This window comes from Dipodomys merriami, unplaced genomic scaffold (genome assembly GCF_024711535.1).
Source record: "Dipodomys merriami isolate MVZ:Mamm:240054 unplaced genomic scaffold, mDipMer1.0.p SCAF_195, whole genome shotgun sequence".
Taxonomy (NCBI): domain Eukaryota; kingdom Metazoa; phylum Chordata; class Mammalia; order Rodentia; family Heteromyidae; genus Dipodomys; species Dipodomys merriami.
Window position 1 is genome coordinate 915648 of NW_027203326.1, and position 18657 is coordinate 934304.

An 18657-nucleotide genomic window follows, 5' to 3' on the forward strand; every position below is an offset into this window, starting at 1 on the left:
CTAATATTACTATTTATAGTTCATCTCATCATTTGTATGTGGCTTATATCATTATTTGTTCATCATAACAAATAACGTAAGGGAGCCCTAAAGATTTAACAGAAACTTTGTACTTAAAATCTTAACTCTTCAATCTTTACACAGTCTTTGCAACTTCACATTAGTAAAGTTTTTATAAACTCTGAAATGTACATACTTACTAGTACATGCTACCAGAAATATATATGTTATCCAAAAATTTTATGACCTGCCAAACAGTCTTAATTTTGTCATATATAAGCAAATCCCAAAATTAAACATATTTAAAACATTAAAACATTTAACAAACCTTAACATATGCTGCAATGATTATTATGACAGGTGCCTTGTGTAGAATAATTGAATTCCTCATCCTACACATCTCATGAACAACAAATATCTGGAATTATTTTCTTTTTGGCATGTCAATCTTGACTTTATTCTTAAATGTGTGCTTATGTAAGAAATACATGTTTCTAAAATTTCACAATTCTTTTGAACTTACTTTTTTTGAATTGTCTAGTTTAAGAAAATCAATTCTCTCTCTCTCTCTCTCTCTCTCTCTATATATATATATATATATACATATATATATATATATATATACATATATAAATGTTCTGTGCTCAATTTGGCTGCACATACACTCAAATTTGAACACACAGAAAAGATTAGCATGGTACCCGCAGAAGGATGACACGCAAATTAGTGAATCGTTTCATATTTTTACAACAACAGATTCTGGAAGGGATGTGGCCAGAACAGGAGCCTACTACATTCTTGGTGGGAGTGTAAACTTGTTCATCCACTTTGGAAAGCAGTTTGGAGGTTCCTCAAAAGACTCCACATAGAGCGCCCCTATTACACAGCAATCACACTTCTGGGCATTCACCCAAATGATCACAAACAAGTCCATACTAAAACTTCCACCACAACAATGTTCATTGTAGCATTATTTTCCATGGCTAAGATATGGAAACAACCCAGGTGCCTCTCAGTAAAAGAATGGATCAAGAAAACGTTCTGTGTGTGTGTGTGTGTATGTGTGTGTGTGTGAATGTACACTCACACAACCACTTTGGAAAGCAGTCTGGTGAGTCCTCAGAAAGCTAAATATTGACCTTCCTTATGGCCCACTCATACCACTTCTAGGCATCTATTCTGAGCAACAGTTACCAATATTCAAGGACACATGCACCTCCATGTTTATTGCAGCACTGTTCACAATAGCCAGGATATGAAAATAACTCTTATGTCCCACCAGAGATGAATGGATCCAAAAACTGTGGTAACTATAAACAATGGAATATTTTCCAGCCATTAGAAATGACAAAATAATGGCATTATCAGGGAAATCAATCAAGCTACAGGAAATCATGTTGAGCAAGGTAAGCCAAAAGCAAAGAGACAAACGGCACATAGTCTCCGTGATAAGTGGATGTTAAATCCAAAATGTAAGTTGATATGACAAAATTAACAACACTTAAGAAACCAAGGACTTCCACTCATCTGGTCGAATCACTACTAAATAACCACATTCTGCTGATCATATGTGCACACTGAAGGGAAACCAGGAGAACGACACAGAACTAGAGGGAATCAGGGAAAATCATACAACAGTGGGATCCATCAGCTCCACTGGACATTGACCAAAATGAACCAAGCAACTCAATGTCACTGAATGGAGGGAGGGAACAAGTGGGAAAGAGGGAATAGCTGACGCTATTGGAAAAAAAAAAGAAATATACATATTTCAAAACAAAAGAAGTATACATATGGTAGAAATAACTCTATTGCAAACCTCATAGAAGTCATAAATGTTGTAGACCATGATAGACAATTTGCTCCATCAAAGTTAGAATGTGTTTGTGACTTTAACTAAGCATCACTATCCCACAATATTGTGAAAATTGGGAAATTATGTAACCACTTAATCACAATAAATACATTTCAAAAAATGATGAAGGTGGAAAACTAAGTTGCTCTAAAAAACAAAAAAGGAAAATGTTCTGTGTGTATATGTGAGTGTACACACACACACTATATATAGATATAGATATAGATATAGATATAGATGTATATATATTAATTCTATGCCTCCATCAGAAAGAATGACATCACCCAATTTGTTAGGAAATGGAAAGACTTGGAAAAAATTATATTAACTGATGTAAGCCAAGTCCAAAGAAACATAGGCCCCATGGTATCCCTTATTTGCAATAAATAGTATATGACTGGGATAAGCAGAAAAGTTGAAAAGCTATGTGTATATGAATAGATAAGTTGATGTTAACCTAAATGATCCCCAAGATCGAGATACAAGTGGCTTTTTCTTTCTTGCTGTTGTTTCTCACATATTTATAATGTAGGGCATGATTTCTTTTTTTGTTTTTATACGTTCCTCCCCAACAGTATAACCCCCGTTTTCACTTTATTTGATGTTCGTGCACCTGCATCTTGTATATACACTTCTCTAATTTGGGGAGGGATAGGGAAAATACAACATGCCTAAATAGGAATACAGTTTGACCCATTGTATAACAATAGATGCACAAGACATTATTTTGAAAAACGAACTTTACAATTAAGGCTGGGGACATTGGGTGGGGCTTGGGGGTGTGAGGAGTGTACTGAGTGTACTTGTGGAGGTGGAAGGGAAGGAATGGTGGGGGAAAAACAAAGGAGGAGTTAACAATGCTTGATACGAAATGTACTTATTACTTTGCTCATGTAACTGTAACCCCTCTTACAGTATTTTTTTTGGGGTCCGGTCATGGGGCCAGAACTCTGGGCCTGGCACTGTCCCTCAGCTCTTCAGCTCAAGGCTAGCACTCTACCACTTGAGCCACAGCGCCACTTCCGGATTTTTTTTGCTTATGTGGTGCTGAGGAATCGAACCAGGGCCTCTGGCATGCAAGTCATGCGCTCTACCACTGAGCCACCTTCCCAGCCCTCTGTACAGTATTTTTACAATAAAAAGTTTATAAAAATGTTTTGAGAAGGAAGAGTTTATTTTGCCTATTTTACCCATAAAATATCGTTAACAAAGAAACTAATGCAAAACACTGATATGAAGATATTTTGAAAAAGTGAGTGTGTGTGCATTCCTGCGTGTTGGCATGCTCAGAGTTTGAAATCAGGGCTTCATGGTCTCACTATGTCTTTCTCTCTAGATTGGTGAACTACTATATGAGCTACATCTCCATTCCTGGCCCTTTGCTAATTCATTAAAATTTTTGAAATATAATTTCATGAATTTATTTTGCCCTAATTGGATTCCAAATGTTATCCACAGATCTCAGGTTCCTGAGTAGGTATCCCGAGTAGTTAGGATTACAGGTGTGACAAACCAGCACAAGGCTTTCAGAATAATTTTAAAAGTAGAAGAAAATTTATTTCACAGAATCCTGTTTTATCATCGCCTAGTTTTAAAGCATTTTGAAGTGATTATATGTGAATTTTTTCATTCTTGAATTCTTAAAATCCAGTAAGTGATGATATTTAAAATATTTAGTACTTTTAAAAAATGATACTGGAACTATGGGACAGAAGAAATTTCCCTCTCTTCAGACCATAATTTATAAGCTCAGCTCTGTACATGATAACCCAATGTCACCAACACAGTCTGTGTTGAAGACAAAATGTAACAGAAAATAATCATCATGGGCAATAATTGTTATGCTATTATTTCTTGGACAATATGAATATTGAATAGGGAATATCAGAGAATGGAGAGAATTTATCTACCTTTTGTGTATTGCTGAAAGACTTTTGTAAAATTTGACTCATTTCCTTCCTCACTGTGTGTCTTGGGCCATGTACTTATTCCCTTCAATTACAATTTTTCCCCACACTAAAATGGTAATAACATTAGTATTATAGCAAATGCTATCTTAAGAATAAATGGTCCTTAGAATGACGAACTCTTTTCTCATTCTTGTAGAGGCATTAACAGATGAGAGGAACTGTATTTTTTTTTGTTTGCTTACTTTCATTTATTCTTCAGTTTAAAATCTGAACTACTTAAGACTGAAAGAAACCAAAATTAGACACGCAAACTTTGGAAAGAGCAATCAAAATTTAAAATAAATGAAATACATATAGCTATGTAAAAGGTCTAACTAAATTGTTATATAGTCTCAAGCATAAACAGAAAATGATTTAAGCAATATCATGTTATTGAAAATTGAAAAATGTTAGGAGTTGCTTAATTTTTTTCCTTTTTACTACCTTGAATTAATTATTTTTGAATAGAGAGATTAAAGATGAGATTAACAAGAAACTTGATTAAAAATGGTCATAATTTCGAATAGGCATGTTTTCTATAAACCCCTCTTTATCACCAGTGTGTTTACACAGTTGTGTGTAATACAACTTCTGTGCTGGCTTAATGCTTTGTGAGCAGAAGTCATTAGAGAAATGTAATTCAAAATTAATATGATACTACTTTATAACTATTATAACTGATCAAAAAAATCAAAGGAACCAGGTGTGGTGGTAAAGGTTTGTAATTCCAAGCATTTAGGAGTTGGATTTCAGTCTTATGCCAGTCTGGGGTATTGAAGATAGTAAAAACTTGCCCTTTATTGCCTTTTGAAGAAAAGGTAATAATGTTGGTAAGAGTGTGAAGAAAAGGAAATTTTCTACACTCTTGGTCAAAATACAAGTTAGTATTCTCCTTGTAGAAAGTAGTATGCAGTTTTCTAAAGAAATCATAGTTGAAATATCATCTGAACCACCAATCATGTGATTATTTCTCTCTGGGTAACTCGAAAATATATCTGTAGTTCATTCTTATTCACATTATTCACAACAACAGCCAAGATATAAATCGAAGTTCAATGTTCAACTACACTAATAAAGCAACTGTGGTACATGCACAAGTATCTTGTTCTGTTTCATCATTAAAATAACAAGAGATTTCTCCCTTTAGCCACAACTTACAATGACCTGAAAGATGTATTCGAAATGAAGAAATATGTTATGTTCTGATGTTTGTAAACACAGACACAGACACAGACACACACACAGACACACAGACACACACACACACACACACACACACACACACACACACACACCATCCTCAAACATTAAGACAGAAATAAAGCAAAGTGGAACTTCTGGGGCATTTAGTTCACAATGCATAAGATACTAGATATACATTATGACCAGGTATAGAGTTGTAATGTACAATATGAAGATCAGGGGACAACATTGACCTTACATAGGAATGAAGCTAAATAAGTAGGAGTTGTTCTTCCTAGTAGTGGTTACTCTTTTAGTTGTTCTTCCTTAAATAATGGATAAGATGAATGTAATTCTTTAAGTATACCTGCTTATTTGCAGAAATAATAACAAACAATATAGCAATAATGTTGCACGCTCAACACAGAACAAAATGTCAAATTAAAATACATGAGATTATCCTTGATGTAAACTAATTATTGCAAATAAGGGAAACCATGGAACCTATGTTTCTTTAAGTCTAGGTTACTTCACTTAATATGATTTTTTCTAAGATCTTCCATTTCCTTACAAATAATGTGGTCACATTCTTTGTGATGGAAGCATAGTTTTCCATGTGTGTTTATCTGTGTGTGTGTGTGTGTGTGTGTGTGTGTGTGTGTGTGTGTGTGTGTGTTTCATTTTTGGTAAATATTTCTGTGATACACAGTAGTAGCTTTACTGTGGCCTTGTTTGTGATCACCTGGTTATATGCCCAGAACTGGGATTACTGGGTAATAGTGGAGCATTATTGTGTACATCAAGGTTAATCTTAGTAGAGAAGCAGAATAGCTAAATAGCTATGTACATATAATCGTATAAGGTGATTCCAAGTGAAATGAACTCCAAGACATGTTCTTTGTTGTTGCTTTTAATGTACTATGTTATTTCTTTTTATTCTTTTCTGTTTTCCCCACCTATAGTTTATCCCCTGTAGTCACTGTATTTGATTTTGATACCCTGTGTATTTTAAATATGTTGATCTGACCTAGGGAAGGGAAAGGAAAAAAACAAAATGGTAAGACAAAGGACAAAGGGGGAACCTATGCAACAGTAGTACTCACAAGACAATATGTTGTAAATAGTCTTGGGGCAGTGTTGGGAGTGAAGAGGGAGAAAAATAGGGTAAAGGGTAACAAGTTAGAAAAGAAATAAATTAATTACCTTACTTATGTAACTATATCCCATCTGTACATTACCTTGAAAATAAAATTTAAAAAAAATAAAATCTATAAGAGCAGCAATACAAGAGATGGGAGTTGGGGAAATACTGTAGTATCGTAGACTAGAACAGCTGTGGAAAGCAGTAATTTTACATTAACATAGCAAGTAATAAACTAGCATACAGATTTTCAGCCTCATGTCAGTCATTAAGAAGGGAAAACAAAATGCACAATCAGCAAAACAATAGAGATAAAATAGAAAACTAAACAATTATAATGAAGAGATGACTTGTACCAAGAATAAAAAATGACACAATTAGGAAACAAATAACAAGCTGCTGGGCCTGGAACGTGGCTCAGTGGTAGAGTGCTTGCCTTGCATGACTGAGGCCCTGGGTTCAATTCCTCAGCACCACATAAGCAAAAAGAAAAAAGCCAGAAGTGGTGATGTGTCTCAAGTGGTAGAGTGCTAGACTTGAACTGAAATGCTGAGTCACAGCGCTCAGGCCCAGAGTTCAGGCCCCACGACCGGACCCCCCCCCAAAAAAAAAAACAAAAAACAAGCTGCTAAGTTTAAAAATGATCACCCTTAATTCTATTGACTTGTTTACATCATAATTTGTTAGAAGTGTAATTCAAATCACAGTTTAATACTATATCATTTAATAATAGTTTACTTATTATTGATTTCTTAATATTGAATGTTTAAGATATAATTTTAATTTCAGCAGCTATTGAAAAGGAGAAAGTGAAAATAATTTTAATAATATATTTTATGAATTGTAAAATTGAGAAGCATTATAATTTAAACAAATAACATATCATTATTGCTTCATTTCTGTGAGTTAATATAATAATTCAAAGTGTATTCTACACTTAGCACTCATCTTAACATCCAATAATAAATTATTGCAGATGACTCTTGGTATTAGTTGGAAGGGTTCAGCACTGTGGTAAAATTCACACCACATAGTTCATGAGGGTATAACCTCTCTCATATAGCTTAAGTTGTGGAAATTTGATTTCTACATGCATGTTAAATTCTTGTCTAGGTGACATCTATAAAATTATTTACAATTATATACACGAAGACTATTTCAGATGATACTTAAAAGTCATGTTCATTAATTAAATTTTTATTATTTCATACCAAATAAATATTTACAGAGAGACTGAATTTTTTAGTAGATGATGGTGTATGTGTGCCAGATTATAGGTATTAAGGCTTATTTTATAGTCCTGACATTGTTTCTATAGTTGGATTTATTTGTCCATTATGGGTTAAGTGTATTATATTGGATATATGAAAGTAAACTGAATGTTTATTCCATTAATCCTTTGTCTAATACCAATATAAATTATCCATGTGTTTGAAGAAATGAAAATAACAACAGATAAAAGCAAGATAAATCAGTATGTAGTAGACAAGTATTTACACCGTTATTTTGAAAGTTGGTACTCTTTTACACTTCAGAATATTCTTGGGAATATGTGCTCCAGGCTGGCCACAACTGAAGACTATTGTGGTTTGATCTATTATAAGAGAAGGAAGGAAGGGGAACCTTCCTTCCAAAAGTCTGATCCCAGGCATGTGATCTGCTTTATGATGCCTAATTGGAAATGAACATTTTTCACAGTCAACCTTGAAAAGCCATCTTGATAGACGACTTCTGTAAGTGGTTACAAAGCATTATTGATGGCTTTGCAAGGATGCCTGATGGTCTCATTTTGAGACAATTAACAGGAATTTAGTCAGTTGTTCTTTGTATCTTTAGGAGAAAAACCCATTGACTCTAGGCCAGGGGATCACAGGGGTCCAGAGAAACTAATACCTTGACTAGTAATCCTAGACATCTAAAACAAAACACACACACACACACACACACACACACACACACACACACACACACAAACACACACACACATTACATTAAGCACAGCTAGGCAGGGTTGCTATCACAGCCTACATGAAGTCAGGCAAAAAACAGAAGCTGAGAGTCATTTAGCTGATAACTAATATAATTTTTATGAGGCAGTCTCAAATGAGACTCCAGAGAGAGGATCAGAAAGACTGATCAGAGAGACTAAAATTGGTCACACAAAGTTTGGAAAGTAGAATTCCTTGTAGAACAAATAAATCATAGAAAGCTTGTGCATAGAAGAACAAGACAGCAGACCAAATTCCAGAAATGCACATTTTCTTAAAATACAGCTTAATCAATTATCAGTGCAAATCTTTGAATTCTTAAATATTTGACCACATGTGGGAGAAGGTTGAAAAGAAATAAAAATTCATTACTCTATTAGGAAGTCCAATATCACATTAGGAAGTAATCAAGCACAGATTTGTAATAAAAAGAGAAAACAATTATTACAAATGAGGGTTTCATTTCTTTTGATGTAAAATTTCTTAAATTAGGTGCTAGCAATTACCATACAATTGATCCAGTCCCCCAGCTGAGTTGATACTGACTGCAGCATTCCCACATGAAGTAAAAGAGAAAATTTACAAACATCTGATGAAATGAGGTGAATGTGAAGTGTTCTAATAGTAATATCTGAGGTTTAGACACAGGTGAAGAGGTGGATTTTCTTTTCTACAAAGCCCCCATTTTTACCTGGTACCAATGGCTCACAGCTTTAATACTAGCTACTCAGGAAGCTGCGATCTGAGGACTACTGTTCAAAGACAGACTGGGCAAGAAAGCCCCGAGACTCTTCTTTCCATTTAACCATCAGAAAACCAGAAGTGGCACTGTCGCTGAAGTGGTAGAGCAGTCACCTTGAGTTGAAGAGTTCAGCGACAATGTCCAAGCCCAGACTTCAAGCTCCTCGAACAACAACAACAAAAAATCTCCCTTTCATGGACTACCTAGATCTCTTCCTAACATTCAACAAGGGAGCCATTTTATCACCCACTACATTTAAGTCCTAATCTAGCTACTGCAAATACATTGATTTGGTATCCTATATAAACGGTTCATATTTGCGGAAACAAATACCAGCAGTGGTAACTTTTTTCCAGTCCTTGAACTCTGGGCCTGAGCCCTGAATATGCTTATGCTGGTAGCTTTCATTTGAGCTTGATTGTTATTTATTGGATTACTGCCCATGAGGGGAATTACTGGGTCTTAAGGGAGATCTATATTTACTCTTTTCAGGAAACGCCATCCTGCATTCCACAGTGGTTGAACATGTTTAATTTCCCACCAACAGTGTAATAGAGTTCCCAATTGGCTACATCCATGCCAGCATTTGCTATTAGTTTTGTTGGTAATGGCCATTCTAACGGACGAGGTAGAATCTGTCTTGTTTACTTATAGATTTGTATGCATCTTCCAGCTACAATAAATGAATGAATCCATGAAACCTATATTGCTCTGAGTCTGCATTCCTTTCTCTTTTCTGTTAATATAATTTTCCAAAACCTTACATTTTTCTTACCAGTGGTGAAAAGTCATATTTCTGATGGGTGAATATAATTCCATTGTGTGTGTGTGTGTGTGTGTGTGTGTGTGTGTGTGTTTGTGTGTGTGTGTGTGTTTGTGAGTGAGTGTTTGTGTGTGTAAGATGACTATAGGCCCATGAATTCATTTCTAAGCATTCTGTTTCATTTGTAATTTTGTAATTCCATATTATAGTTGTGTTGCTTTCTCTTCTACGTTGAAGAATATTGTTGGGATTTTGATGAGTATTGCATTGCCAATTGTTTAGGGGAAGTATTGCAGTTTTCAAAATGTTAATTCTTCCAACCAGGAACATGGAAAGACTTTCTATTTCCTTGAATCTCTTTCAATTTCCCTTCTTATATTTATAAATTTTCACTTATAGGTCCTTCACAATTTTAGTTAAATTATTTAATTCCTAGTTTTGTTGTTGTTGTTTCGTTTTGTTTAGATTTGATTTGATTTTGAGGCTAGTACATATGAGGTTGTTTTATGGATTTCAGTGTGGATTTTCCCATTGTTGGTAACAGAAAAACTGCTGATTCTTGTGGTTTTATATCCTGCTATATTGCTGAAGGTTAGCATCACTTTTACTAACCTGAGGGAGGAATCCACAGGGTCCTTTAAATAAAGGGTCATTTCATCTGTAAAAAGGGATAGTTTTACTTCTTCAATATTTGGATCTGCTTTATGTTTTTCTCTTGTCTTTTGCTCTTGCAAGAAAGTCCACTATCATATTGAAGAGTAGTAGAGAGTGGACATCCTTTTCTCATTCCTCATGTCAATGTCTTCATGCTTCCACCCTTAGGTAGATGCTAATTATCTCAGTCATATACATACTCAGTTTAATATTGAGGAATGTTCCATGCATTCCTAAGTTCTTAGACCTTTTAATCATAAAGGGGTATTGGAGCCTGTTAAAAGCGATTTCTACATCCCTGTTGACGATCATGTGTTTCTTGTCCCTGCTTCTGCTGATGGTTTGTATTATGTTTATTGACAAGAATATTGAATCAAATCTTATCCAAGAGGAATCCTATTTGATCATACCATATGATTTTTTTGTTAGTTTCTGAAATTGGTTAGTGAGAATTTTATTAAGAAATTCTGCATTGATGCTTATCAAAGAGTTTGGTTCATAGTTCTTTTCTTTGGTGAGTCCCTATATGTTTTGAGGAGGAGTCTAATTCTAGCTTCATAGAATGTGTTTGATAATGTGTCTCTCATAGATACGAGATGGATGCACCTTGGTTATTGATACTACTATCTAATCTATGCCTTCTATTTGGAAAATTAAGTCCATTGATATTGAGAGTTAAGACAGAAATATCTGATGAGTCCTGCTATGTTATACACCTGTTGTTAGGAGCTGTGACTCATCTACTCTTACCATATTTACCTTGTTCTCTGGTAGGGAGCATTTTATATAACCAGTTCCTCCTCTTCTTGATCTTCTCTATGTAGGATATATTTGATTATATTCTATTCTGATAATTTGGTGGACATAGGTTGTTTCAAGTTTTCTTTGTCATGAAATATGTTTATATATCCTTTAAATGTAAAGGAGCATTTGGCTTGGGACCGTATTCATGGTTGGTACTTGTTTACCTTTAATGTTTGTAATATATAATGTCAGGCTTTCCTTTTTTTTACCATATCAGCTAAGAAATCTGTATTTATTCTGACTGTATATCCTTTATAAATAATCCATCTTTTCTATGGCATCTTTAAGAATCCTTTCCTTGTTCTTTATTAATCCTCTAATAGATTTTGATGTCATGGTGGATTTTTCAGTTCTAGAATTCTGTTTGGTTTCTAAAGGCTTCTCTTCTCTGAATGAGCCTATCTCGCTGGATGTTTGGCCTGTTCTCTGCTAGAATTCTGCAATATGCTTCCCATCCATTTAGTTTCTTGCTCTTCTCCTTCTTGATACTTATCTCCCTGAAATTTTATCTTCTAACTGAGTCTTGAAGTTCTGGCAAAATCATTTCTTATTTCTTGGATTTGTTCTAAATGATTATTTCCTCTTTCCTGTTAGACCTATTCTGTTTTTGACACTGAGATTATCTTCTCTGTCATCTATTTGCTGTAGAGACTTTTAACTTTGTTTTTGATTTCCCTGTCTTCTAATTGGTCATTTTTAGGGTTTCTGTCTCTTTATTAAAGCTTTGTTTTAGGTCATGTATGTACATTCTGTACATTATTGCTTTGGTTATGGAGATGTAAGGGTTGTTTTCTTAGCTGTGTCTTCTCTCATATCTTTTAACTAGGAATCCATTTTTTCTTGGACTCCCTTGCCTTCTTACAATTTATTTATCTTTCTGTTTGATGTCTCCGTGAATTATTTTGCTAATGACTGGTTGGTCTCATCTTGTTCACAAATTTGCTTTTAGAGGTTTTCTATCTTTCCATTATTCACATTTTTCAGCAGTATCTGTAATACATTTTGATAACTATCTTCTATGTCCTTGATTGTCTGTTCTAATGCCTGGATATTTACTGTGTGAATTATACTACTTTGACATCACTTTTCTTGTATTTTGTAGATTTGTTCTGTCCATTTGGAGGTTTTCTTTTGGGGGAACTATGATATTAATAGGTGACTATGTTCTTGGTTGATTTGCAGGGTCTTGGTTTGGTTTCCTGTTGTGATTTGTTTTTCTGGAATTGCAATTTTGTCGAGTAAATTAATGGTAGCAATAGAAATATTTTGTGGTGAGATGTTGTGATGTAAATATTTGTGGTTCCAGTGACTATTTGGACTGTACATTAGTATGGTGAATTGTCTATGTGTATGGATGTGGCTTTCTCTGATGTACACTTCTGTTCCTGCTTTTTTCCATGTTGCCCTTTTATTTTCACACTGCACATGTGCTTTTGAATGTTTTGCCCAATGTGTTCCTGGCTGGCACTTTTTCATAGATTTCTGTTTTCTTGTGAAGACAGTATATACTCTTGCTATGAATTGTATATCTATAATTATGTCTATATTTATAGCTGCATATCTATAATTATAGCTGATTTGATGTGACCCTCTAGATGTGGAGTACCTGCTAGGACTCTAAATCTCTGTTTCATTAGAGATTGCTAGGATAATTTTCTGTTGTTATTCTGTCATTGTTTTTCATCTTCTTCAAATTTATTTTTTATGTTGTGGATTTTTTCACATAATTTAGGATTTGTGATTGTTGGATCAGGTTATTTTGTTTTACTGCTTATACTACTTTGAAATAGAGATTTCAGGCTTGTAAGAAGAAACAGAAAGAAAAAGAAATGCATGTTATTAAATTGAGAGAAAGAGAATACATTTAAACCTATTTACTACAAGTAAATTAATATTAAGCAAAGCTAATGAAAATAATTACTTATTTATTCTTCAGAGGATGAGTATAGTACTCTTGGAAATCTCAGAGGAAAAGACTTCAGACTCATTGCAATTGATGACTTACATTGAAATTACTGGCTAAACGTTCTTATTCAGAAAGGGAAAAGCTCCATTACTTCCATATTAGTATTATAAAATCATAATAGCTGCATGTTGAATTGTTTTCCCTTTGTTATTTTCAATTCCATTCTTCATCCATTATGTATCTAGGGCTTTGAATGACCAATTCTTTAAAATATCTATATTGCTTATATTGTGATGTAAATCTCAGTAATATATAAATATGAATTTATCTGTGAGTCTCATATTGAGCTATATTCATATGAAATTTATGCAGTCTCAAGCAAGAAACCTGATTTATTTACTCTATTCAATGTTTTAACCAATAAAACCATTCTCTTTAGAAATGCGTTCTCAGCTTTTAAATTGCTCCAGTAAACATCATGGGTTTCTAGTACTTTTACTGAAATAAATATAAAGTTTGGAACATGAAGACAACTCCCCTATTATAACTTTAAAGTAAACCCTTGGGGATTATTTTATATGTAAAAATAAAAAATTGCAATGCAATGTTTATACATGAATAATATAATGGTTAAGTCAATTAGGCACAAGAACTACCATAGTAATTCTCAATTAACTTAAAGGCATCAAAATATTGTGCTCATGAATATAACTTATTTTTAAAAAATGACTAGTCAATACAAAGTTTATATTTGAAATTTACAAAATGGAAATTATACTCAGATTTGCTGTCAACATCCTGTCTCCAGGAATACATTTATTCAGCAAACAGGTAAACAAAAAATAAGGGTTTGTCACATAGAATGAAAAATGTAGAAGGAGACTGGCTTTCCTTAAGATGTTAAGTACCTGCAAATCGTGAGATTTATTCAAAGATACTATACATGCTCATAAGAGAATTTGTGATCAGAAGTGATAGGTAAGCAAAGTAACTGGAAAACTGTATGCTTAAATTGAGCTTTCAATATAGGATGACAAGTTTTCAATAAATGAGCCTATTATTGTGTATGTCTAACACACATATAGCATTCTACATTTTCCCACATACTCCCATTCTCTTAGCTCCGTTCCTGATCAATATTCTTCTATTTCATGATTTCAATTCCTTCTAAAATAACAAGGTGGACGTTTTTTGTCTCTAGATCCAATACGTTCTAGTATCTTGGAACAGTAGTATGAATTCATGGAGTTTGACTTGAATGTCAAGTTTGAAGATATTGTACTCAGGATACTCTTAATTGGCCTGAAGCATACTTAGATACACAGTATACTAAGAAAAAGGGACTTGATCTCAGGGAAACATACAATTCCAAGCAAGATCCTGAAGCAAAGAAAAGAAAGGTAGCACAAACATCAATCAACTATAATTACAAAGGAACGGAACTGATCTCTGATGTGTCTGGATTGCAGTTCTGTGTGTGTGTGTGTGTGTGTGTGTGTGTGTGTGTGTGTGTGTGTGTGTGTGTGTGTGTGTGTGTGTGTGTGTCAGTGGAGAGAAAGAGAGAAAGACAGAGAGAGAATTTAGTGTGGCTTCCATATTTACAGTCCATAGAGCATTACTTGTTAGGGAGGAGGTGCTCATATCAGAGCTGTGATACTACTGTCATCACTTCACTGCAAAAAAACACTTGCTTAATCTCTACTTAAATAGGGAAAATAAACTAACATCTTTCACGATTGTTTTGAAAATTAATTAGTATATTGAAGGCCAAAGGGAGGATTTGAAGTTCAATATAATCTTTTTCCTCTCTTCTAAATATTACACTGCAATAGAAGTGATTTCAGGAGTCTCCTGCCATGTACTTCCAGTTGAATTACTAATATGCTTAATAATATGAAACATGTGATAGAGAAATAGATCAGCCAGCAAGCACAAATAATTTGTGATGATTGAGATTTTGAGCAGCGTTGCCACAACTTTTAGGAATGTATTTCCTTCTTATGAACTTCAAATTTTGTGGCTTTCCCTGTGTGATTAACTGGCAAGAAAGTACTATAGAAACAAGAATTCTTGTTCAGCCAAGTAGAAAGTGCTCATGTTCCCATCCTCACGTTGCAAATTTCCATTCCATATATACTCACTGTTAGAGTGCTTTGGTTTAATAAAATTCAGCACCTCATCCTTCCCTGTGGGAGACAAGGAAAAAGATAATACTGTTTGTGCATTCAATTATGTAAACTAGCATGTACAGGCATGATTGTATAATTACAGAAGTTTGTAATAAATATAAGTAGGGAACTTTACACAATAAAAATATAATTAAAATCACTTAAGACTAGAAGTCACAGAATTTTGTGCATGAAAACATAAATTAGATTAGTTGCAGAATTTCTATTTTGTGATAAACTTTTATTGAAGTACAATGCACTTTACCTAAGGATTGAAACATTTTATTGAAAAAATATATTTCCTGGAGATATTTTTGCTTCATAATTTTAGAGATACTGTTGGACTCATTGTAATAATGAGATGTAGAAGACGTTATGTCTAAAGACGAACTTTACAACCTTAGTTGGTGAAGGTGTGGAGATGGGTAAGGATGGGAAGGGGAAACAAAGGAAGAGGAAACAATGCTTGACAAAAAATGTACTCATTACTTTGCCCATATAATTGTAACCCCTCTGCATATTTTCAAAATAAAAAATTAAGAAGAAAATTATACCAAAGTAATCTTTTTTTTATTATTTTTTTATTTCCATGTGATTTACCTCCAATTTAGAAATCTAGATATATAATTTAGTTTAATTTTATCAAAAATATTATTGAATGTAAGAATCTCATACTCTCTACCTTCTTCACACTGAGATAATCAAATGTGGTGAGTTTGAAATGATTAGTCTCTGTTTGACCCATGTTAATATTATTTAAAATGTGTGTGATATGTTTAAAAAGTAGTATTTACTTTAGTTGCTCTGAAGAGACAATAACTGATATAATTAAAGGCTAATAATGATTAGATTTAAAATTTAGAATTCAGGAAATATTTTTGACCACACTGGTTACTGGAGCCTTCACAAAAACCTCATGAGATAATTTTTATTGATGAAGCAAAAATCCCACACTGGTTACTGGAGCCTTCCCAAAAACCACATGAGACAATTTATATTGATGAAGCAAAAATCCCAGAGTTTAGACATTTACGATTAGAAAAATTATGTCATTCTGAATATGTAGAGCTACATAACAAACAGAAAATTTTGCTTTTAAATATCTGAATATACTAATACATTTAATTGCAGGGTAAGTACGTGTTCTGGAAGGAGATAAAATTGCATTTATTTTGAAAAGTAAACCTAAGTATTCATTTGAATAAAAGACAATGTTTAAAATATCACTCATCCAAGACACAAGATGTACAGTTCATTGTTTTTCCTGTCTATTATGTTCTCTAAACTTACTAAAAATACTAGATTAGTAAACCTAAGTCATTGCTTTGTAGGGAAATAGAAATATTATTAAAACTAATGACTATAATTTTTTCTCAAACAATTACTAGGTATCTTTTTTTAATATTTTTTGTCATGGAATCTTATTTGATAAATTTTTATTCATTAAGTTAAATAATTGGCCAATAACAATATAAATTATGCATGAACAAAGTTTAGAACAAGTATTTCTTTCACAAGGCATATCATGGTTCACTTCAAGAACACTGGAAGTCAGTGTGTTATTTATTTTATTAATGGTTATTAATTTTCAGAATTGGCAGTTTCGTTATTCTCTTTCCATAATATATTTAAAATATTTGATTATACTCCCTCTCTATCCTTTTTGTTACTCCTTCCTCCAAAGATTTTGTTTTATATATGCACATATAAACTCATTTGGAAGATTTAAGGTAAACTGCAACTTAATTCAAGATGTACAGAGGATTAACAGGATGAACAAAAACGAGTATTTTCTGAATTGAACTATCATTATCATTATGGTTAGGGGTAGGATACCAGAGAAAATTAGAATTAGGGTTAGAGAAATAGCAAATTTAGGTTCAACACAGGATTACATATTGCAACAATAATACTCACAGCACACTGTACTCAAAATGAACTTTACACCATGGGGAAGGAAGAGTGATGGAGATGGGAGAGGGAAGGGATAGTTGGACAACAATGAAGAAGGGAGTAACAATGGTCAACAAGAAATGTACTCATTACCTTACACATTTAACTGTAATCCCTCTGTCAGCCTCATTACCTACTCAGGAAGCTGATTTCTGAGGACTGCAGTTCAAAGCCAGGCCAGGCAGGAAATTCTGTGAGAATTTTATCTCCAATTAACTACCAGGAAACCAGAAAGTGGTGCTGTGACTCAAGTGGTACAAGCACACACCTTGAGCTAAAGAACTCAAGGATTGTGCCCAGGCCCAGAGTGCAAGCCCCACGACTGACAAAAAGAAAAGAAAAAAGAAATGTGTTAAATGTTAAGTAGAGCTCAACTTTTTTAGGTTCTAGGAATTCCGAAAAATCTGGAATAAGGGAAGTACAATGTATTTCATAATATCACGGTTTGCAATCAATGGGTATAATGATTCCTCTTATGGAACAAGATAGGTTCAGAGATAAGAGTGAGAAAATCTGTAGGGTTTAGGAAAACTTGCAATTTATTTCGAGGATTACAGTGGAATTTTAGTTAGGATTGCACAAAACGAGCATTTTTCATAAATGTTAGAACTGGGATACCTTTTTTGTTAACGTTATGGTTACGATTCCAGCCATGGTTAGGGTTAGAGTGAAGGAGAAAAACAATGAGGGTCAAATTGAAAGTAATTTTTAATATAAGCCTGGTAAGAATTATAATGAATGTGAACTAGAGTATTGCTATTAATATTAGAATCTACTTGCAATTAGGCTTATATTTATTCTCAATATTCCAGTTAAGGTTAAGTTTAGGGTTACAAAATGACTAATATTGGAAAAAAAAATGAAATCTATGGCTTATTTGAATCAAGTTAGTGTGAATAAAAACTAGTGTAACACCAACTAGTTAGTGTTAGTATTGACATATAGTTTGGATTAAAATCAGGGTCAGTATTTTGTTCTGATTATGATTAGTGTTATGAATAGGAAAGTTTTACTATAAAATTGTTTTCACTATCAAGTAGAAGCAAGAATGTGAGCCTGAATAGTAACTAGAGCATTAACATTATATTTATTTCTCAGTGATCATTCTTGTAATGATTAATGAGAGTTTTCCAGCCAGGTTGAGGTTGAGAGTTAGTGCTAAGTAAAGGACTACATGATATATAAATCTGAAATTGTTTTAGGATACAGTGGTTCAGGAAATGGTAGGATTAATGAGAATTTGAGGACAAGTAATATAATGGTTCTTGTTAGGGAACAAAATAACTTCACAGGTAGAGTCAGGAATTAGGGCAAGTTGAAACTTATTTCCAGAGTGCAAACTGGAATATTCATTACAATGAATAAAAATTAGAGTATTTCTTAATATTAATTTTGGACTATTATTAGTTTGAATATTAGGTTTCAGTTCCAGCTGGGCTTAGTGTTAGCATTAGGGAAATGAACATTTTGGGTCAAACTGAAAGTAAATCTTTGAATAACAAGTCAAGATCGAATTAGGATGAATATGAAATAGGAAACTGCTAATAATATT

General features: G+C 33.5%; 1 non-coding gene across 1 annotated transcript; it reads left to right on the forward strand.

The window, feature by feature from the left end:
* Positions 1-640: 640 nt before the first annotated feature.
* LOC138831426 (U6 spliceosomal RNA) lies at positions 641-746 on the forward strand. Its single transcript, XR_011373287.1, has one exon. It is a non-coding gene; the product is annotated as a U6 spliceosomal RNA (small nuclear RNA).
* The last annotated feature ends 17911 nt before the right edge of the window (positions 747-18657 follow it).